The sequence below is a fragment of the Bos javanicus genome, chromosome 10 (genome assembly GCF_032452875.1).
Source record: "Bos javanicus breed banteng chromosome 10, ARS-OSU_banteng_1.0, whole genome shotgun sequence".
Taxonomy (NCBI): domain Eukaryota; kingdom Metazoa; phylum Chordata; class Mammalia; order Artiodactyla; family Bovidae; genus Bos; species Bos javanicus.
The window spans coordinates 91679079-91696392 of NC_083877.1; the positions used below are offsets into that span (position 1 = coordinate 91679079).

General features: G+C 38.7%; 1 protein-coding gene across 11 annotated transcripts in view; it reads right to left on the minus strand.

The window, feature by feature from the left end:
• The window catches only part of CEP128 (centrosomal protein 128), a 475959-nt gene that overhangs the window by 242807 nt on the left and 215838 nt on the right, over positions 1-17314 (minus strand). The window lies entirely within an intron of this gene.

Below are 17314 nucleotides of genomic sequence, written 5' to 3' on the forward strand. Positions count from 1 at the left end.
GCACCAAACCTATGTGAAAAAAAGAATTCTAGAACCAACCAGAGCCACTCCATCAACAACTTTTCCCTTTTGTGAAGCATACACCTAAAACTACATAATACTTTTCATAGCCTTATATGTAAATTCTTCTGTAAATCCTTATCTGAACTAGAATTTTATTTTAATTTATCTTATTTTATTTTTTTAGCCATGACATCCAATATAGGGGGACCTTAGTTTCCCAACCAGGGATAGAACCTGCAGCCCCTGCAGTGGAAGCTCAGAGTTCTAATCAATGGACTGCCAGGGAAGTTCCTGAATTAGAATTTTAACTTTAAAAGACTATGTCTCTTTTATATATGGAACCCAGTGAAACAACACACACTATTAAGACACAGATAGGCAGTCACTGAAAATAAGTCAATCTTGGCTCTCCTAAGGCTTGCCGGAGCAAGGCGAGCACTGTCATTAGCACAAACTGAACTGGAGGAAACACAAAGTAAACTATACAGCCAAGTATGTATTATAAGCCGTGAATCTCACGTAACATTTCTGTCCAGGTAGGAATAAAAATGGATATTTCTTCAAAAATGTTTTTAACAAAAAGTTATATTTTAGAAAGAACGGATATTTCAAAGAGAATGGGGTACCAATGAGCATAGTTAATACTACATACCAATTTCTTAGAAAATGGACTTTAAGACTGAGATGCAGAAAGGTGAATAAAATATTTGAGAACTAGAACTATAAAAGGAGGGAGGCATTTCAAAGTGCTCATGGAGAAACACTGAACTAAAGAAAGATTGCAAAAAATTGCAGATGAAAAATAAACTAGAGATTTAAATGGTGAGATGGGGAAACAGTGGAAACAGTGTCAGACTTTATTTTGGGGGGCTCCACAATCACTGCAGATGGTGACTGCAGCCATGAAATTAAAAGACACTTACTCCTTGGAAGAGAAGTTATGACCAACCTAGATAGCATATTGAAAAGCAGAGACATTACTTTGCCAACAAAGGTCCGTCTAGTCCAGGCTATGGTTTTTCCTGTGGTCATGTATGGATGTGAGAGTTGGACTGTCAAGAAGGCTGAGCGCCGAACAATTGATGCTTTTGAACTGTGGTGTTGGAGAAGACTCTTGAGAGTCCCTTGGACTGCAAGGAGATCCAACCAGTCCATTCTGAAGGAGATCAGCCCTGGGATTTCTTTGGAAGGAATGATGCTAAAGCTGAAACTCCAGTCCTTTGGCCACCTCATGTGAAGAGTTGACTCATTGGAAAAGACTCTGATGCTGGGAAGGATTGGGGGCAAGAGGAGAAGGGGACGACAGAGGATGAGATGGCTGGATGGCATCACTGACTCGATGGATGTGAGTCTGAGTGAACTCCTGGAGTTGGTGATGGACAGGGAGGCCTGGCATGCTGTGATCCATGGGGTCGCAAAGAGTCAGACACGACTGAGCTGACTGAACTGAACTGAACTGAGAGTTATGGAAAAGTAGTAAGATGCTTAGTCACCTGGACATGGTAATGGAGACATGGAAATTGAAAGACAAATACAATTTTTTTTTTTTTTTTAAAGTTCAGATTGGTTTACAAGGAGACACCTGAGGCCAAACACTGATGTCTTATCTAACACCAGTCTTACACAAAAATAAGGTTACAATTGGACCCGTGAACAAGCGATTATAAAGAAGTTAAGTAGCAAGGTACATTAGTTTAACATGGAATGAAGATCAATTTACAGTGAAGTTTAAAAAATAATCAATGAAAAAGGTTTGCATGCAGAAGCCTCAGGAGGAAGTACAGATATTCATCACAGCTCACTAAATGTCAGAGAAAACAAATTCTAGAGCAACTCTCTGTCAGAAAGTATATTTTAAACATTTGCCCCACAGATTTCAAGAGGAAGAGAAAAAGAGGCGTGGGTAACACATTTCTATGTGAACTATGCAGAAAGCATTAGTACTGAATCAAATCCAAAGGACAGAAGATATTTCAAATTCTTTTTTCCTAGAAAAGCAAAATAAAAGCTTTTTTATTCTCTTAATAACTTATAGATTATGTTTCTGTCTGAGACAAGAACAAAACTAGTGATAATTTTCAGATTTAACTAGAAAATTAGTATAAACATGTATGCAGATCTCAATATTACAGAACAGTATAAATACAAAAGGCCAGAGTTTTTACACTGATTTCCAACTGGAAAGTAACCACATATTAATCAGCTATATTATTCCTCTTTGGACAGTTTATTTCTTGAGAACAACTTTCACCTGGAGAATGTTTGCTTGAAAACAGGGTATTTCCTTGAAATCGCATCTGCCTTTCCTCTCATCCATTTTGATAAGCATATTTATGAAATGTTATGAGAATTTGTCTTTAGACAGTATCTCCAAGATGTACTACACGCAACAGCTATCTTCTCCTCCCTGATGCTCTAGAAAACACTTTAACTTCACCATGGACAAAGATGTGAATATTAAAGTGACTCCATCAGAGGCCTCATTGATAGGTATAAACAAGAGATCATGTTACCTAGAAACATACCTCTGTGAAGTGTTCATATTAAACAGCTATAGCCAAAAGTGCCTGGAAAGCAAGGTCAGTTCCTTGATTAAATGAGAGCTCACAATTTCAATTAAATAAAGAATAAGAAAACTCCTCTATTTGTTCAAAATCATTAGCATTACATTTCCACTAAATTGTCTACACAGATGTCTCCCTTTCGTTGAAGGAAAAACTCCTTTCAAAAGGCATAGACATTTTAGTGTGTAATAACCTCAGAGTTTCCAAATATCCTTACATCTTAGCTATATCCTTCCAGCTACAGTTATTTGCTCTCTCAAGATGAAAGTCTTCTGTGTTAAGCTGTGTTGAGTCATTACAGTCACAACAGAAGAAGGTAGAGAGACGTTAACGTGAGGGCAGCTGTTAATAACAGTGCCAGACTCAGCAAAGGTTTTAAGGTGCACTATGACCCTGTTAAGGGGGCAAAGAAGGAAGAAATGTGACTCATAAATCGGATATACACCTGTCCTGATCCCAGTGAGCTTAGGAAGTTTGAAGAGAATCAAATTTCTCATCATTGTAAAACTATGTGTTAGTCAGTAATACTACACTGCTGTTGCTGTTCAGTCACTAAGTCGTGTCTGACTGTTTCCAACCCCATGGACTGCAGCATACAAAGCCTCCCTGCCCTTCATTATCTCCAGGAACTTGCCCAAACTCATGTCCACTGAGTCGGTGATGCCATCCAACCATATCTTCCTCTGTGGACTCCTTCTCCTCCTGCCCTCAGTCCTTCTCAGCATAAGGATTTTTTTCAAAGAATCAGCTGTTTGCATCAGGTGGCCAAAGTACTGAAGCTTTAGCTTCTACACACTCCAATGAATTTTCAGAGCTACTACACATAGAAAATTCTAAAGATCTTACCAGAAAATAACTAGAACTAATCAGTGAATTTCATGGGGTTTGGAAGGCAAGAATGCTGAAATGGTTGCCATTCCCTTCTCCAGTGGAACACATTTTGACACAACACTCCACCATGACCCATCTGTCTTGGTTGCCCTACAGGGCATGGCTCATAGTTTCACTGAGTTAGACAAGGCTGTAATCCATGTGACCAGTTTGGTTACTTTTCTGTGATTGTGGTTTTCATTCTGTCTGCCCTCTGATGGATGAGGAGAAGAGGCTTCTGGAAGCTTCCTGATGGGAGGGACTGGCTGTGGGGAAACTGGGTCTTGCTCTGGTGGGCGGAAACTAGACTAGAGATATCTTCAAGAAAACTAGAGATACCAAGGGAACATTTCATGCAAAGATGGGCTCGATCAAGGACAAAAATGGTATGGACCTAACAGAAGCAGAGATATTAAGAAGAGATGGCAAGAATACAGAACTATACAAAAAAGATCTTCATGACCCAGATAATCACGATGGTGTGATCACTCACCTAAAGCCAGACATCCTGGAATGAGAAATCAAGTGGGCCTTAGGAAGCATCACTACAAACAAAGCTAGTGGAGGTGATGGAATTCCAGTTAAGCTATTTTAAATCCTTAAAGATGATGCTATGAAATATGCCAGCAAATTTGGAAAACTCAGCAGTGGCCACAGGACTGGAAAAGGTCAGTTTTCATTCCAATCCCAAAGAAAGGCAATGCCAAAGAATGCTCAAACTACCACACAATTGCACTCATCTCACACGCTAGTAAAGTAATGCTCAAAATTCTCCAATCCAGGCTTCAACAGTACGTGAACCAGGAACTTCCAGATGTTCAAGCTGGGTTTAGAAAAGACAGAGGAACCAGAGATCAACTTGTCAACATCCACTGTATCATCAAAGAAGCAAGAGCAATCCAGAAAATCACCTACTTCTGTTTTATTGACTATGCCAAAGCCTTTGACTGTGTGGATCACAACAAACTGTGGAAAATTCTTAAAGAGACTGGCATACCAGACCACCTGACCTGCCTCCTGAGAAATCTGTATGAAGGTCAAGAAGCAACAATTAGAACTCAACATGGAACAACAGACTGGTTCCAAATTGGAAAAAGAGTATGTCAAGGCTGTATACTGTCACCCTGTTTATTTAACGTATATACAGAATACATCCTAAGAAATGCTGGACTGGATGAAGCAGAAGCTGGAATCAAGACTGCCAGGAGAAATGTCAATAACCTCAGATATGCAGATGACCACCCTTATGGCAGAAAGTGAAGAAGAATTAAAGGACCTCTTGATGAAAGTGTAAGAGAGGAGTGAAAAAGTTGGCTTAAAACTCAACATTAAAAAAATTAATTAATTAATTAATCATGGCATCTGGTCCCATCACTTCATGGCAAATACATGGGGGAAACAATGGAAACAGTGACAGACTTTATTTGGGGGGCTCAAAAATCACTGAAGATGGTGACTGCATCCATGAAACTAAAAGACACTTGCTCTTCAGAAGAAAAGTTATAACCAACCTAGACAGCATATTAAAATGCAAAGACATTATGTTGCCAACAAAGGTCCTTCTAGTCAAAGCTATGGTTTTTCCAGTGGTCATGCATGGATCTTCCAGTGGTCATGAATAGGTGTGACAGTGGACTATAAAGAAAGCTGAGTACCGAAGAACTGATGCGTTTGAACTGGGGTGTTGGAAGAGACTCTTGAGAGTCCCTTGGACTGCAAGGAGATCCAACCAGTCCATCCTACAGGACATCAGTCCTGAATATTCATTGGAAGGACTGATGTTGAACCTGAAACTCCAATACTTTGGCCACCTGATGCAAAGAACTGACTCAGCTGAAAAGACCCTGATGCTGGGAAAGACTGAAGGTGGGAGGAGAAGGGGATGACAGAGGATGAGATGGTTGGATGGCATCACCCACACAATGGACATGAGTTTGAACAAGCTCCAGGAGTTGGTGATGGACAGAGAGGCCAGGTATGCTGCAGTCCATGGGGTCACAAAGAGTCAGACACCACTGAGGGACTGACCTGCACCGAACTGGTGTGCGGGACCATGCTGAGCAAATCTTTAATCCAATTTTATGCTTCTGGGTGGGGCTGTGGTACCTTCCTCAGGCCAAACTATGGCAGGGTAATGGCGGTAATGGCATCTCCTTCAAAAGGACTTATGCTAGCACCCCACAGCTCCCAGGACTGTTGTATTTGGTGCCGCTGACTGTTGACCCTCACCTCTATCAGAGACTCCTGGACACTCACAGGCAAGTCTGGCTCAGTCTCTTGTGGGGTCACTGCTCCTTTCTCCTGGGTCCTGGTGTGCACAAGGTTTTGTTTGTGCCCTCCAAGAGTCTGTTTTCCCAATCTTGTGGAAGTTCTGTAATCAAATACCACTGTCCTCCAAAGTCAACTTCCCTGAGGATTCTCAGTTCCTTTGCTGGATCCCCAGGCTGGGAAATCTGCTGTGGGCCCCAGAACTTTTGCAATAGTGTGAGCATTTCTTTGGTATAGTTATCTGATATAGTTTGTGGGAAGTCTGCATATTAGCTCTACAGTGGGGCTAATGGCGACCTCCCCCAAGAGGATGTATGCCACATACCACGCCTCCCAGGTCTGTTGCAGCCAGAGTCCTGTCCCTGCGGCAGGGTACTGCTGACCCGTGCCTCCACAGGAGACACTCAAACACTCAAAGGCAGGTCTGGCTCAGTCTCTTATAGAAGGCAATGCTCCTTTTCACAAGGAAATCAATCCTGAATATTCACTGGAAGGACTGATGCTGAAGCTGAAGCTCCAATACTCTGGCCACCTGATGTGAAGAGCCAACTCATTGGAAAAGACCCTGATGCTGGAAAAGATTTAAGGCAGGAGGAGAAGGGGATGACAGAGGACGAGATGATTGGATGGCATCACCAACTCAATGGACATGAGTTTGAGCAAGATCCAGAAGTTTGTGAAGGACAGGTAAGCCTGGCATTCTGCAATCCATGGGGTCACAAAGAGTTGGACACAACCGAGCAACTGAACAACAACAAACAAGGGAATTCAGTTAAGTTGCAGGATACAAAATCCATACACAGAAAGTCCCTGCATCTCCATACACTAGCAACAAAAAAAATCAGAAATAGAAATCAAGGAATCAATCTCATTTACCATTGCAACAAAAAGAATAAAGTAGTTAAGAATAAACCTACCTAATGAGACAAAAGAGCTATATACAGAAAACTGTAGGACATTGATGAAAAGAAATCAAAGATGACATAAACAAATGGCAAGTTAGTCCATGTTAATGGACTGGAAGAATATTGTGGAAGATGACTATACTATCCAAAGCAATCTACAGATTCAATATAATTCCTACCAAATTAGCAATGCCATTTTTCACAGAACTAAAATAAAAAATTTCACAATATATATGAAAACACAAAAAATTCCAAGTAGGCAAAGCAATCTTGAGAAAGAAGAACAGAGATGGAGGAATCAACCTTCCTGGCTTCAGACTATACTACAAAGCTACGGTCATCAAGACAGTGTGGTACTGGCACAAAAACAGAAACACAGAGCAATGGAACAAGATAGTAAGCCCAGAGACAAACCCATGCACCTGTGGGTGTATATAAGCACCTTATCTTTGACAATTCTTTGACAAGAATATACAATGGGGAAAAGATATTCTCTTCAATGTGTGGTACTGAGAGAACTGGACAGTTAGGTGTAAAAGAATGAAATTAGAACACTTCCTAACAACATACACAAAGATAAACTCAAAATAGATTAAAGACCTAAATGTGGGACCAGGAACTATAAAACTCTTAGAGGAAAACATAAGCAGAACACTCTATGACATAAACCACAGCAAGATCTTCTATGGCCCATCTCCCAGAGTAATGGAAATAAAAACAAAATAAACAAGTGAGGCTTAATTAAACTTAAAAGCTTTTGCATAACAAAGGAAACTATAAGCAAAAGGAAAAGACAACCCCCCAGAATAGGAGAAAATAATAGCAAATGAAACAATTGACAAAGGATTAATTTCCAAAATATACAAGCAGCTCATACAACTCAGTACCATAAAAACAAATAACAAAATAAAAATGTGGGCAAAAGACCTAGACAGACATTTCTTCAAAGAACACATACAGATGGCTAATAAACACATGAAAAGACGCTCAACATCACTTGTTGTTGTTGTTGTTCAGTCGAAAAGTTGTGTCCAACTCTTCAAGACCCTATGGACTTCAGCACTTCAGGCTTCCCTGTCCCTCACCATCTCCTGGAGTTTGCCCAAGTTCATGTCCATTACATCAGTGATGCCATCCAACCATTATTATTTTTTGAGAGTCACTTATTATTAGAGAAACGCAAATCAAAACTACAATGAGATATCACCTCACACCTGTCAGAATGGGCATCATTGAAAAATCTACTAATAACAAATGCTGGAGAGGCTCTGGAAAAAAGGGAACCCTCTTGCACTGTTGGTGGGAATGAAAATTGATACAGCCACTATGGAACACAGTATGGAGATTCCTTGATAAACTAGCAATAAGAGTACCCATGACCCAGCAATCCTACTACTAGGCATATACCCTGAGGAAAACAAATGTGAAAAAGACACATGTACCCAGTGTTCACTGCAGGCTATGTACAACAGCTAGGGCAAGGAAGCAACCTAGATGTCCATCAACAGGTGAATGGATAAAGAAACAGTGGTACATACACACAATAGAATATTACTCAGCCAAAAAATGGAATGCATTTGAGTTAGTTCCAATGAGGTGGATGAACCTAGAGCCTATTGTACAGAGTGAAGTAAGTAGGAAAGAGAAAAACAAGTATTGTATATTAATGCATATATATAGAATCTAGGAAGACGGTACTAGTTAACCTACTTGCAGGGCAGCAATGGAGTCACAAAAATAGAGAACAGAATAATGGACACGCAGCGGGGAGGAAGGAGAGTGTGGGACAAATGGGGAGAGTAACACGGAAACGTATACACTGCCATATGTAAAACAGACAACCAATGGGATTTGCTGTATGACTCAGGGAACTCACACTGGGGCTCTGCAACAACCTAGAGGGGTGGGCAGGGGTGGGAGGGGAGTTCAGGAGGGAGAGGACATATGTATACCTATGGCTGACTCATGTTGATGTATCTCAGAAGCCAACACAATATTGTAAAGTAATTATCCTTCAATTAAAAATAAATAAATTTTTTTTAATGGGTAGAAGACCAAAATAGACTTTTCTCCAAAGAAGACATTCAGATGGCTAATAAACATATGAAAAAATGCTCATCACTTATTATTATAGAAATACAAGTCACAACTTCAGTGAGCTATCACCTCACACCGATCAGAATGGCCATCATATGATTTGTCAAATCAGATTTTAGTTTACCCATAAAAACATTCTAAGATAGTACACCTTTATGTACAAATGTGTGTGATAATTTGTTATGGAAGGGGTATTATGAAAATGAGCTCTTTTTGGTTTGATCTGTTTTTCTCAAGTAAGACATAACTAGTAACATTTTCCATCAAGTTTATAAAATCTGAATTTTTACAGTATGAATGCAACTAACTTTTGTAAGTAAATACTGGGTTTTATGAGCTTCTCCAGTTGCTCAGTGGTAAAGAATCCACCTGTAGTGCACCAGATTTGGAGACCCGTGTTTGATCCCTGGGTTGGGAAAATCCGCTGGATAGGAAATGGCAACCCACTCCAGTAAAATCTTGCCTGGAAAATTCCCTGGACAGAGGAGCCTGGTGGGTTATAGACCATGGTGTCGTAAAGAGTCAGACACGACTGACTGAGTAACTAAACAACAAAAATCAAAACTACAATGAGGTATCATCTCACACCAGTCAGAATGGCCATCATCAAAAAAATCTACAAATAATAAATGCTGGCTGGAGAGGCTGTGGAGAAAAGGGAACCCTCTCGCACTGTTGGTAGGAATGCAAATTGCTACAGCCACTATGGAGAACAGTATGGGATAAAAAATACAAAATCATACTTTGAAAATGATTTCCTCTTTTGTAGTAAACTAAGCATATTCAAGGTTATTCCTAAAAGATGTCACCTTTATCAAAAGCTTTATTAGATAGCAGAGAAATGGATGGAAGACAGCTGGGACCCAAGGAATGAACACACCCACGGGAGTGTGACTGCTTGGGAAAGTCATCCATTTGGGGGACTCTGGGAGGCTCAGAGGTGAAGAGCAGTCAAGTAGAAGGCAGCAACCAGAGGTTAAGAAGATCTTGCAAATACAAAGCTTCTAAAGAGCTAAATAAGACAGCAGAGTATAAATGTAGAAGGAGCAGCAGATACGTGAGAAACCACCAAGGAAAACTTTGTAAAGTCACCAGTTGCAGGGGACAAGGAATAGGAGAAAGCAATCTTCCTTTTGAGTTGTAAGTCTGAGAATGGGTTTTAAATGCAACTTTAGCTTAATTTCTTCCCTGAATATGACTATAATTCAAATGCAAGCAGACCAGCTTTGCTGTCCTATGAAACAGTAGAAAATAATACAGACAATCTATGAAAAGATCAAAAAAGAAAATCTAAAATTCATTTGTAGAGTATACTTAAAATTTATGGATTTTCTAGAATACATTCCAGAATATAAAAATACATCCAATAATTTAGGAGAGGAAAAATGTAACTTTAAATATCTGAATTCTACATTCAACGCTTCACTGTTGCTAACTATGTAACTGAAAGCATTGAAAATGTTTGTTTTCCAAATTAATTAGCCAATAGAAGAAGTATAAGAATAGGCCCATTACACAGATAGGCAGGTGGGTTGGAGATAATTAAAGAATAATTAGCCATAACTTTCTATTGTAAATTTACTCAGTAACAATATGAATGTTGTTACAGAGTCAATCAAAGTTGATACCTGTTTAGATCTGCATATCATTAATTTATTCAATTCTGGTATTAGGCACATTTAATCAATGAAGTTTAATTTCAATCCCAGTTGACCTGTTGGCCTGGCTGGGTTTTAAATAACACTAAACACATGAGAAATAAAATTATTATAATGAAACATATATAAGCAAAAACAAGGACTAAGATTAAAACAAACTTCTGATTTTACTCAAGTAGTGGATATAATTTTTTTAAAACCCACTGTTTCTCAATTGGTTTTTGAAAATAATTATGAAGAAAATCTGAAAATACATGAGGGAAGATATGACTTTACATTAAACAAAATAATAGTTTAGTAAGTTTAAATAATTTCCTCAATCAATTAAAATTCTTTCATTATCTATAATGATCAAGATCACTGAACTTCTAAACAAACTGGTGAAATGTAAAATAAAGTGCTAAATAGATTCTTTTTAATTAACCAGAATCCAAATAAATTACATTACACTTAGAGATTATCTCTTAATTTAGAATGCTTAATTATACTCCGACATGCAATAGAAAAAAGTTGGTTTTCCTAGCTCTTCGACTAGATAATGACTAACATTTGTATAAGTTGCATGACTGCCAAATATTCTTTCAATGAGACAAATAAAAAAAAATCGCTTGAAACAATGTGGGAAATAAACTATGAATCACAAGTAGGAGAAAAACTTAACCAATAAATACATAATGCACACACACAGCATAAATGATACAACCCCATGTTTCCCTGTACCAGGAAAGAGTACTGGAGCCAAAGTACTCTTCATTTTCACTCCAGGAAAGATGCTTTCGGTTCACAGGTCCCGCCCTTGTATTTGTCCCAAAAATGAATTCTAAGAAATTGTTCTTTATTCTGCCATCAACACAGAAATGGTACAAAAATTCAGAAAAAGGACAAGGGAAAACAGAGAAAATAGTTAAAAGGAGTTATTCAGAACACTTGGAAATCAAAGGAAAATCCTTAAAAAACTGAGAACACTACTGGTGGAAGCGAATCACGTAGATGAGAACCTGTGGACGTGCCTTGAATAGAATAAAAGTTTTATAAAACTGAAAAATACTAAATCATATCTCTATCATATAGTAAAAATACTCATCCTCAGAGCCATATATAGGAATATACAGTGTACCAGTTTCATCACTAAGCTGACTCTATTCCTTGAATGACAAGTGTTATCATCCTTTGGATATTTTACAAAACAAGCAAGCAAACAAAAAAACTATGAGAAATGTTTTGGCTTTAAATTCCTAAGGCTTCTACTAAAACAGGTCTTCCAAAGTCTAACACGGCAAATCCAGTAGCTTTGGCTCATTCCTTGCATCCTCTTCTCCAAACAGGCATTGAATATATACAAGGCAAAGATTAATTATATCCAATCACAAATGTTGAGAAGCTAACAGTCAAAATAAGGAAACCATTACAAAACTTACTGTGATAAATTAAACTACCCAAAACAGCAATGTATTCAAAGTACTAAAACGGTAATGGAAGAAGAAATGTCTATGTTTTCTCCTTGTTCTTTCTAAGATTCATTTCTCTACCTTTACTTTTGACCCCACTCACTCTCACATCTTCTGGGTTCCTGCTATACCAATTAACCTTTCTTTCACCTATTCAACATCTCCCATTCCTGGATCCTTCTACTCAACATTTATAATCACGCTTAAGCTTCTCTATGATCAGTAGCAAATAGAAATTATACTCTAAAAGTTATATTCATTCTACTGTTAAGGACTGAAACTACTTTAGATATAAACAACATGTTTTATATTGTTTATTTTCTTTTTGATACTCAGGTATTAAAATTTCTTTTCACGTGCAATACCAGAGAGCTACCCCACGTTATAGTACAAAAGGAGACAAGAATGACTACTAATAACATTACAGCATGCTTTAAATGAATCAGGAATCTCCTAGAAAATATGATCACAAAATGAATAAAAATATAAATGGCTTAAATACTTATGCTGTAAAATGGAATACATAACTGAAATATTAGGAAAGGCAAATACTGTTACCTAATCCCAAAGTGCCATAACAAAAATGCAAACCACTCTAATTAAATTACTTAACGTCTGCCAAATATTTGCTGATTTGCAATTTGGTTTTGCAGAATTCATTTTGGAATGTACATTGTGTTTTTTTCTTTCACTGAACACAGATGTTATGGCTCCCTTATCAACTGTGCCCCTTTAATGTTCTTTCATCCATTCACTCATTCAGCAAACATTTGACGTATCTATCATGTGCCAAGTTCTTCTCAGGCACTGGGGTACATAGTGTTGAACAAAATAACGAAATCACTACCTTCATAGAAACTCCATCCAGTGGATACACTCAACTAAACACATTTCTCAATTGTGTGTCATCCCCAAACTCACTGAGGCAAGAAACAAGATGTTTCTGTCCCAAGACAGTCCTCTGAATGCTGGCCACAGCCACAGTCTATGCTAACCTAAGACTTAAAACAGCTGAACTAAGGGAAAAAACAAAGGTACGGCAATGATGCAACCTTTCCCAATGCCCACCTGCCAGCCCACTTCATTGCTATTCCAACAAACAGGTGCTCATAAGAAATAATCAAACCAACAACCTGAGCGACAGTCCTCTGCTGCAAAAATATACCTTCTGAAGTAGCTGAAGGACTATTTCCCTTCTTCCACATTCCATTAGTACCTTTCCCTTTATTCAGAAAAGGTAACGCCCTTGTAAAGAGGCTGTTCATAATGCTTTATTTCATCATTACATGTATTACAGTCGCAATAAATGATATACGACAGGAAAGGACAGATCTGAGAGCCTGGATTCACAGTGCAGGCTACCAAGAATGTCGCCTTTCTAGGCACTGCATCTGTCAGAGTGGAGGGAATGGATGAAGATCCCAGTGACTCCAACAAAGCCCAATAAGCACGTGACCTACCCAAAAGAGAAACTGGGTAAGAAAACAAAATTTCATCTTTAAGGGAAAGGAATTTAAGAGGCCATGTGAATTTTTAATTACTTCAGAAAGAAAAATGATGTACACTAAATAGTCAGTCACAATCATAAAGTGCTTGGAAAGCAAAGATGGGTTCTTTGTTTAATTAAGAGTTTACAATTTCAGTTTAAGAAAAAAATGTTTTAATAAAGTTATCTGCTATATTTGTTCATACTAATCAGCATTTCATAAGCAAGAATGGAGCTAAATCATACCATATAGATATCCCTCCTTCTAAGGGTCTCTGACAAAAGAAATGCCTCTAACATGTACAAAAATTTTAGCTTTTAGTAGACCTCATAGTTTCAAAGCATGTATTCTTACCTAGGAAAACTGCCACACACAGGAGCAGTGAGCTATCAGAATATTAAGAAGGTAGGCAGTGGTTGGTTTATTAAGAAATTACTAAAAATAACTACTTACACAAGTTAAAATATCATAGCTAAATCTTCTCTGCTGCAGTTTATATCTCTCTACCCTTTTCTTTGCTGCCATTCATAACAATGAAGAATTTCTAAGTCAACAACTACTAAACTTCTAAGAGGTCCATGACAATAACTTCTCAGTAGATTTCATCTCCTTTTGGAACACCCTAGCTCCAACCTACAGCCCTAAAATAGCCCAGAAAACAGAAGAAAACTCTTATCTTCCTAATAATACATGTGTACGTATGCAACTATAACAGGCTTGGCTTGTTGTTCATTATCCATATTCAGATCAGATCAGATCAGTCACTCAGTCATGTCCGACTCTTTGCGACCCCATGAATTGCAGCACGCCAGGCCTCCCTGTCTATCACCAACTCCAGGAGTTCACTCAGACTCACGTCCATCGAGTCAGTGATGCCATCCAGCCATCTCATCCTCTGTCGTCCCCTTCTCCTCTTGCCCCCAATCCTTCCCAGCATCAGAGTCTTTTCCAATGAGTCAACTCTTCACATGAGGTGGCCAAAGGACTGGAGTTTCAGCTTTAGTATCATTCCTTCCAAAGAAATCCAGGGCTGATCTCCTTCAGAATGGACTGGTTGGATCTCCTTGCAGTCCAAGGGACTCTCAAGAGTCTTCTCCAACACCACAGTTCAAAAGAATCAATTCTTCGGCGCTCAGGCTTCTTCACAGTCCAACTCTCACATCCATACAGGACCACAGGAAAAACCATAGCCTTGACTAGACGAACCTTTGTTAGCAAAGTAATGTCTCTGCTTTTGAATATGCTATCTATGTGGCTCATAACTTTCCTTCCAAGGAGCAAGCGTCTTTTAATTTCATGGCTGCAGTCACCATCCGTAGTGATTTTGGAGCCCAGGAAAATAAAGTCTGACACTGTTTCTACTCTTTCCCCATCTATTTCCCATGAAGTGGTGGGACCAGATGCCATGATCTTAGTTTTCTGAATGTTGAGCTTTAAGCCAACTTTTTACTCTCCACTTTCACTTTCATCAAGAGGCTTTTTAGTTCCTCTTCACTTTCTGCCGTAAGGGTAGTGTCATCTGCATATCTGAGGTTATTGATATTTCTCCCGGCAATCTTGATTCCAGCTTGTGTTTCTTCCAGTCCAGCGTTTCTCATGATGTACGCTGCATATAAGTTAAATAAACAGGGTGACAACATACAGCCTTGACGAACTCCTTTTCCTATTTGGAACCAGTCTGTTGTTCCATGTCCAGTTCTAACTGTTGCTTCCTGACCTGCATACAAATTTCTCAAGAGGCAGATCAGGTGATCTGGTATTCCCATCTCTTTCAGAATTTTCCACAGTTTATTGTGATCCACACAGTCAAAGGCTTTGGCATAGTCAGTCAAGCAGAAATAGATGTTTTTTTGGAACTCTCTTGCTTTTTTCATGATCCAGCGGATGTTGGCAATTTGATCTCTGGTTCCTCTGCCTTTTCTAAAACCAGCTTGAACATCAGGAAGTTCACGGTTCACATATTGCTGAAGCCTGGCTTGGAGAATTTTGAGCATTACTTTACTAGCATGTGAGATGAGTGCAATTGTACGGTAGTTTGAGCACTCTTTGGCATTGCCTTTCTTTGGGATTGGAATGAAAACTGACCTCTTCCAGTCCTGTGGCCACTGCTGAGTTTTCCAAATTTGCTGGCATATTAAATGCAGCACTTTCACAGCATCATCTTTCAGGATTTGAAATAGCTCAATTGGAATTCCATCACCCCCACTAGCTTTGTTCGTAGTGATGCTTTCTAAGGCCCACTTGACTTCACATTCCAGGATGTCTGGCTCTAGGTCAGTGATCACACCATCGTGATTATCTGGGTTGTGAAGATCTTTTTGTACAGTTCTTCTGTGTATTCTTGCCATCTCTTCTTAATATTTTCTGCTTTTGTTAGGTCCATACCATTTCTGTCCTTTATCGAGCTCATCTTAGCATGAAATGTTCCTTTGGTATCTCTGATTTTCTTGAAGAGATTCCAGTCTTTCTCATTCTGTTGTTTTCCTCTATTTCTTTGCATTGATCACTGAAGAAGTCTTTCTTACTTTTCTTGCTATTCTTTGGAACTCTGAATTCAGATGTTTTTATCTTTCCTTTTCTCCTTTGCTTTTCGCTTCTCTTCTTTTCACAGCTATTTGTAAGGCCTCCCCAGACAGCCATTTTGCTTTTTTGCATTTCTTTTCTATGGGAATGGTTTTTATCCCTGTCTCCTGTACAAAGTCACAAACCTCATTCCATAGTTTATCAGGCACTCTATCTATCAGATCTAGGCCCTTAAATCTATTTCTCACTTCCACTGTATAATCGTAAGGGATTTGATTTAAGTCATACCTGAATGGTCTAGTGGTTTTCCCTACTTTCTTCAATTTAAGTCTGAATTTGGCAAAAAGGAGTTCACAGTCTGAGCCACAGTCAGCTCCTGGTCTTGTTTTTGCTGACTGTACAGAGCTTCTCCATCTTTGGCTGCAAAGAATATAATCAGTCTGATTTCGGTGTTGACCATCTGGTGATGTCCACGTATAGAGTCTTCTCTTGTGTTGTTGGAAGAGGTGTTTGTTATGACCAGTGCCTTTTCTTGGCAAAACTCTATTAGTCTTTGCCCTGCTTCATTCCGTATTCCAAGGCCAAATTTGCCTGTTACTCCAGGTGTTTCTTGACTTCCTACTTTTGCATTCCAGTCCCCTATAATGAAAACAACATCTTTTTTGGGTGTTAGTTCTAAAAGGTCTTGTAGGTCTTCATAGAACCATTCAACTTCAGCTTCTCCAGTAACGCTGAAGAAGCTGAAGTTGAACGGGTCTATTATCCATATTACGTCCTCATTATTTCTGGATCACAGAGAGCACTCATACATCTTATACCCGCAAGTCAAAAAATTACCATATCATCCCTCTATCACAAAAGTTTGGGTATTCCTGAGACTTTTACTTTTTATAATTTTTAAAGAATAGACAAAACATGATCCTTTTTGGTCTCCCAACAAATCAGCCCCTCTTTCCCAACATTCTATTTCTCCCAACGGCAAAAGCACTAAGACCTTGAGTATCCTGTGACTCTTCTCTCATTCACCTACATTGTTCAATCTTGCACTAATTCCTCAACAGTATCTTACATTTGTTGCCACTACTAATGTCCTCTGTCAGTCCCTCTTTTGCTTTTACTGAGACTGTTAAAATAGGCTCCTAATTAGATGAATTTCCACAATCAATATCAAAATGGGATCTAACAACAGAGTTTCGAAACATTTGGAGGAAAAAAATTCACACACTCAAAATAGCTGGATATCTCTATCAGTTATTGATAGAAAAAAATCCTCTATCAGTTATTGATAGAAATAATCAATATCAGTAGGGATATAGAAACCACCAGAAATGCAGAACAATGTGAAACAATTTAGCATAAGTGACTTTCATAGACCATTTCACAATAAATGCAGAACATAACTTATTTTCAAGTGCACATGGAAAATTTACTAACAGAGACCACATTTCGGGCAATAAAACAAGTCCCAGAAAAGAATTGAAATCATGGAGT